We start from the raw sequence: 6,157 nt of genomic DNA, 5'->3' as shown, positions 1-6,157 counted from the left end.
TTTCCTCACCACTGCTCACTGTGTAGCTCAGTAATAAACATGTGAACCTTTTGTTGGAAAAAAAAAAAAAAGAAACAATAATGTAGAGGCTCATTCTGCTGCAGCAAATGGAGATGGATTTTTCATCTTATGGGGATTGGGTGAAATCTGGCCCGATTCTGTTCATTCATGATGGCCTAGATGTGGTTGTAAGGAGTTTGGAGGAGATGTGGTCATCGGACTGTGTTATAACTGATAAAGATGAGATAAGATGGATAGGTGTCGATCCTGGGTAAATTCTCGACTCGTCAGGTTGACTGAGACTGAGGCTAAGGAATTACTGGTGAGATTGAAGCTATTCCTGGTTAATTGGATGGACATCACACAGACATGGGCCACTAGTCAGGGGCAGGGACAGAAGCTGGAGCAGGAAGGACTCAGACTGAAGCTGCAGCCAAGGTCATCAACACATAGGGATCATTTCCATCTGCTCTTCATGTGCTGACAGGAGTCTGCTGCTGACAGTGGCCTCATATCTGGGGTGACTCTGGCTTCCTTCATCTGTCCCACACCTGGGAGTCTCTTTTCAGCTATATATTAAAAAAAAATCCTGAGAAGAGATTTCCTGCTCTGAGTTACCAACTACACCCTCATCTCTCCAAGAAACTTGGACTTCTGTGCCAGAACTGCTAAACAATACTTGGGTGGGGTGGGTTGGGATGTGAGAGGGGAGACTACCAGTGAGTGGAAGCTGATTCTTAAGAATCTTCAGAATCTTTCTCATCCATTGCTCCTGGAAAGCTAGAGTCAGTGCCCTGACAAGTTCAGGAAAAGAGATAACAAAGAAAGAAACAGATACTTTTACAACGACACAAGATTTCTAGCTTGTGATAGTGTGACAGCCTCATACCGAAGAGGGAGACTGAGCCCAGAGAAAACTCTCAGAATTTGGTGGCCGAGTTGCTGCCACCTCATCTTATATTGTTCAGGGAAGTAAAGGGAGGCTAGACCAAAATACACAAGGGGGATCTGGAAATCTCTCAGATAAAAGAATTCTGCCCTGCATACTTCTACAATTTTAAGATTCATTTGAGCTTACAAGTTTCCTTTTCAAAATGCTAGTACCCCAAGGATGTATTCTTGCTTGAAGTAGGTTACTTTCACCAGGCTGCACTCCTCCAAAAGCCTCTAGGAGAACAGTTGCACTGAGAGATAGTAAATTCTGGTTGAGCTGCAGAAACAGGAAATTGTGAATTATGATGCACTTTGAGGGAGGGGAGTGGAGACTTTGTACATTCAGAAGGTCGCCTAGTTTTCCACTCTGTACCTGGGTGGGAAGTGGGGAAGAAAGAAAAGAAGGGCCACCTCTTGTGTTTTTTCAGCTCCCTGTTTCTCGATGGGGCTTCTGCTCTCTCCCATTGACTTTTGGCTGGGTGTCCTTTCACTAATCCTTGAAGATCCAGTTTAAACATCACCTCCTTTCCAGGCTTGCCCAAGGAGAGTTAGTGGCTGTATCCTTTGAGCTCTCACAATTGTTTATATATATATTTCACTTTTATCTGTTTATTGCTACATTTCTCCCACAGACCATGAATTCCTTGAAAGCAGGGATCATATCCATTTAGGATCTAACATAGTACACAATAGGATTCAGTAACTATTGACATGATGAATGAATTTATGACAAACTACTTTGGCGAAACAAATTATCAGTGTTAATAAAATTGATTTCTTTTATAAGAAAGGCATTTCTAAATAGCTTGGGACGCATACACATTGCTATACTATTTTTGTGTTATAGTCATTAAAGTAGGTTCCTTTCACACTTTTCTAAATTAAACCAATGCTCAGTTAGTTACTAAAAACAAGAAGTATTTTTTCATTCATCCTATCCTTTCCTGAAACTAGACGAAGTTAACAAAGTTTACCAAAACTGTGCAAGCAGAATCTTTCATTGAGGTTTCTGGTTTAAGCAGAGACCAGCAAGAATGATACATTTGAAAAATCCCTGGAAGGAAAACTTAAGAAGGAATAGTTTACTAATTATAGGAGAGTATATGGACCCCAAAAAAATCACAAGGTGGTCAGGCAAATTTGGGAAATTTTGATGTACTATTTTACACATACCAAAGTAGCAAGAATTTTAAAAATATAATATCTAGTGGGTACAAGTTTCGGCGAATTCAGCACACTCTCTTGCCACTAGTGTAGCAGATGGGCCTAACTCTTTGGGAAAGTGATACAATATGTATGAGAAGCCAGAAAGATGTTCCATAATCCAACTCCTGGAAATTTATCCCAAAGCAATACGTGAAAAGAAGAAAACAACTTAGACCACTTGAAAATGTTTGTTGTTCTAGTAATAAGGGCGCCCCGTCTCTGCTAGTCCAGTTCCTTCCCACCACCCTTTCAGGTATGGGGTAGTGTCCCCTCTGGGCTTACAGAGTCTTGGGGGCCTTGCAGGGAGGTGCCCTCCTAGGGACTTGTAGTGCCTTGGGTCTCAGGCAAGGCCAATGAGTCAGAGCTGTGGATGCAGTGACACAAGGCTTCCCCTCAGAGGTAGACTGGGTGTTTGCCTTGGCTCCTCAAAGTGGTTCGTCTTTTGCCTGCCATCCCCTGGGCGCTTAACAGAATGGGTTATTCAGAGGCTCCCTCTGGTCCTTTCCCCCTTTTCTACCTCTCTAGTTCCCACCTGTACCACCTGCAGACTCCTTGACCTTGAGTCCATGGTTCTCCTTGTTATATCCCCCAAAATATTCTGAGGCTTTCAGGACCACAGTAATTGCTGATTAAACCAGAGTCCAAAGCCTTAGCAACCAAACCAATCCAAATCGAACCAAGCAAGCCAAACAAAAAGCTTTTCCCTCCCAATCATAAAAGGTGCCCTAGGAGATGGATGTTTAGAAACACAATGTAAGATCTTTCAGCAAAACAGAAAACGGAATTTTAGTAGAGTTTCTATTTAAGAAAATAAAAAACTAAAAACAAAGATTGGAATAACAAATACTGCCAAAATCTTTAGAAATGGAGACAACCTCCACTAGGAGGTTAATGAGTAAATCAGTAGTCTTCAAATATTTTTGTTCACATACATGAAATATAATTTACCCTCTTGCATATTTCTAGGTTAACATCTAAAATTTTTTCGTCATAAGTTTAAGCAGTTGCAAAGGATACAATTTCCTGCATACTGTAAAAATAACATTTGAAACTAGAATAGTCACTCTTTTAAATGAGTCCAATGAAATCTAAATACCATAGCAATTATGCCTATTATCAGCTATTTACAAAATATATGAACAAGCTCTTCTTTACCTGCAGTATATTTTTTGTAATTTATTTTTCTTTTCACACTTATAGCTCCATTCCACTTCCCCATCCCTCAGGATCATATCCTAGTTTAATGTATTTTTATGTTTGAATGTATTTTATTGATCATCCTATTATATTTATCTGTGATGAAAATATAAATATATTTAATTTTAAAATTTCCTATGACTGAAAGACTATGTGCTAAAACATTTTCTTCTAGATTAAGATATTATTATATTTATTAGTAATGATCAGGTATTCAAAACAATGCAAAATATATTACAAATGTTTATAATTACTAAACATGTAATTTTTTACAATTAGTGCATGCATTTGTTGTTAAATACTACATCTTACAAGAATGAGACAGAGTTAAGCATCAATGTTTTTCTCAATTTTTCATTTTTACAAATTCTAAGAAAATGTTTTTACATTAATAAGTATATGGGGCTGTAAGAAGTGTTGTCACATCAATTCACTCAATTCTTTGAACTCCTTCCAGTTTATAAACTCACTTAGTGATCTTGAGGTCATACTTTGTTGAAAGCAATTATTTGGAAATCACCTGGCTTGCAATAGAATTTGTTATCTAGTCATTAGAAGTATACTGTCTCTGTACAGTCCAATATTTTAAATTGATAAAGAACTGACAAAGGTTGCCTGAGGCTTTATACCCTGGAACATTGCACCATTTTAAGATTCTCAGTGAGTGAAAGTTATGGCCTTTCTTTTTGCAATTTGGGAAATATATGGCTATTGTAAAAGAGTTGGGAAATGAAACAGGGAGATGCCGTACTGCAGTCCTTTACCAGCAGATCAGTTTTAGAAAATGACACAGATGCAAGCTGAAGATTCAGAAACTGGTGGCCTTAAAACTAAGTGTGCACCTACCCCTTGAAAATCCCCTGGGGGATGCTCCTGTCAGGTTGAAGACCACTGATGTAAATATTTACATCATCTTACTGAATTTGATAAGAGAGATAGGTCAGCTCACATTAGGCCTTGGTTGGGAAACTGTACTCTGGTGTTTACACCTTGGGAGTATAGAACTAGTGACCTTTAACACTAGGGATAAAACAGCCAATTCCTCTTGGTGATTTTTATAGATTGCTGCCCTCATCCTTTCTATTCTGCCCTTCTATATTTTCTTCTCAGTGGTAGTAACCTTTTTTTTTTTTTTTTTATAAATTTATTTTATTTATTTATTTATTTGGCTGTGTTGGGTCTTCGTTTCTGTGCGAGGGCTTTCTCTAGTTGCAGCGAGCGGGGGCCACTCTTCATCGCGGTGCGCGGGCCTCTCACTGTCGCGGCCTCTCTTGTTGCGGAGCACAGGCTCCAGATGCGCAGGCTCAGTAATTGTGGCTCACGGGTCTAGTTGCTCCGCGGCACGTGGGATCTTCCCAGACCAGGGCTCGAACCCGTGTCCCCTGCATTAGCAGGCAGATTCTCAACCACTGCGCCACCAGGGAAGCCCAGTGGTAGTAACCTTAACTTCAATTTTGGAGTACTGATGTTGAGCTTATATACTGACTGCCTGAGGCAAATATAATGCCCCACTTAAAAATGATTATTAAGACCATAAAAAATGAGAAATCTTGGGCTTCCCTGGTGGCGCAGTGGTTGAGAATCTGCCTGCTAATGCAGGGGACACGGGTTCGAGCCCTGGTCTGGGAAGATCCCACATGCCACGGAGCAGCTGGGCCCGTGAGCCACAATTGCTGAGCCTGCGCGTCTGGAGCCTGTGCCCCGCGACGGGAGGGGCCGCGATAGAGAAAGGCCCGCGCACCGCGATGAAGAGCGGTCCCCGCACCGCGATGAAGAGTGGCCCCCGCTTGCCGCAACTGGAGAAAGCCCTCGCACGAACCGAAGACCCAACACAGCCAAAAATAAATAAATAAATAAATAAATAAATAAGAAAATCCTTTAAAAAAAAAAAAAAATGAGAAATCTTTAGAGTATAGTAAGGTAAAAAAGCAAAATATGTAGTTGTATGAAAATTATTATTTCAATTATACAAAACTACATAAAATTCTGGATAATACTATAAGTAAATATGCAAAGATTTAGTGTTTTTTTAATAAAATGTCTTTAATGTTGCATTACTTTTTAAGTAATAATGCTAATTACACTTATGATGCTGGGGGTCAGATAATGTCTAATCTAACATTCTCTTTCTCTTAACGGTACCAAAAAACTGTGTGTGAGTTTAAGTTCCCCAAAATAAAGTGTTCAAGAGATTGAAAACTACGTTTTTCAAAACTATTTTCTCATCATGATTCACTATGGGTGTTAAGTCTCCAAACATATTTAAACTCCTCCTCAACCTAGTTTAAAACATCCCATGTGTTAACGTCATGAATTCCACAAGTTTATTTCCTGTTGTACGAGGTAGTAATTCTTTTCATTTATATTCACTTTTTAGCTTCCTCTCATTTCCTGGTTTTACTGTTCAGAGTGAAGAACTCGACCTTGTTGACTTACACTGCTGTTAAGCTTTATCATTCCTTGTAGCTTTATATTTTTTTAGAGTTCATATTTTTAAAAACTAAGCCATGTTTGGCAGCCTCCAAAACTAATCTTTTTCTCAAGTTTGTTGCGTTTTTCTTGTTTTGCTTTTTTGAGGCCTCACAGCGAGCTCGGTATCTTCCAGGGCCCACCAAAGGAAGGAGCCTTAGAAGAGACTAGTTTGAGAGAGTTGATGTCTGCGAGAAAGAAATAATGGCTACCACCCCTTTGGGGGTTATGGCCTTGGGACCCAAAGGTACCCGAAACCAGCGCCCCGAAAGGTGGAGCGCAGAGCAGCCCCCGAGATCTCGGTAGCCTCTCCGTCAGCCGCCTCCGGCGTGGCCCCACCCCGCCCCGCCCC

The sequence above is a fragment of the Balaenoptera acutorostrata genome, chromosome 2, assembly GCF_949987535.1.
Source record: "Balaenoptera acutorostrata chromosome 2, mBalAcu1.1, whole genome shotgun sequence".
NCBI lineage: Eukaryota > Metazoa > Chordata > Mammalia > Artiodactyla > Balaenopteridae > Balaenoptera > Balaenoptera acutorostrata.
This window is presented reverse-complemented; position numbering follows the sequence as displayed.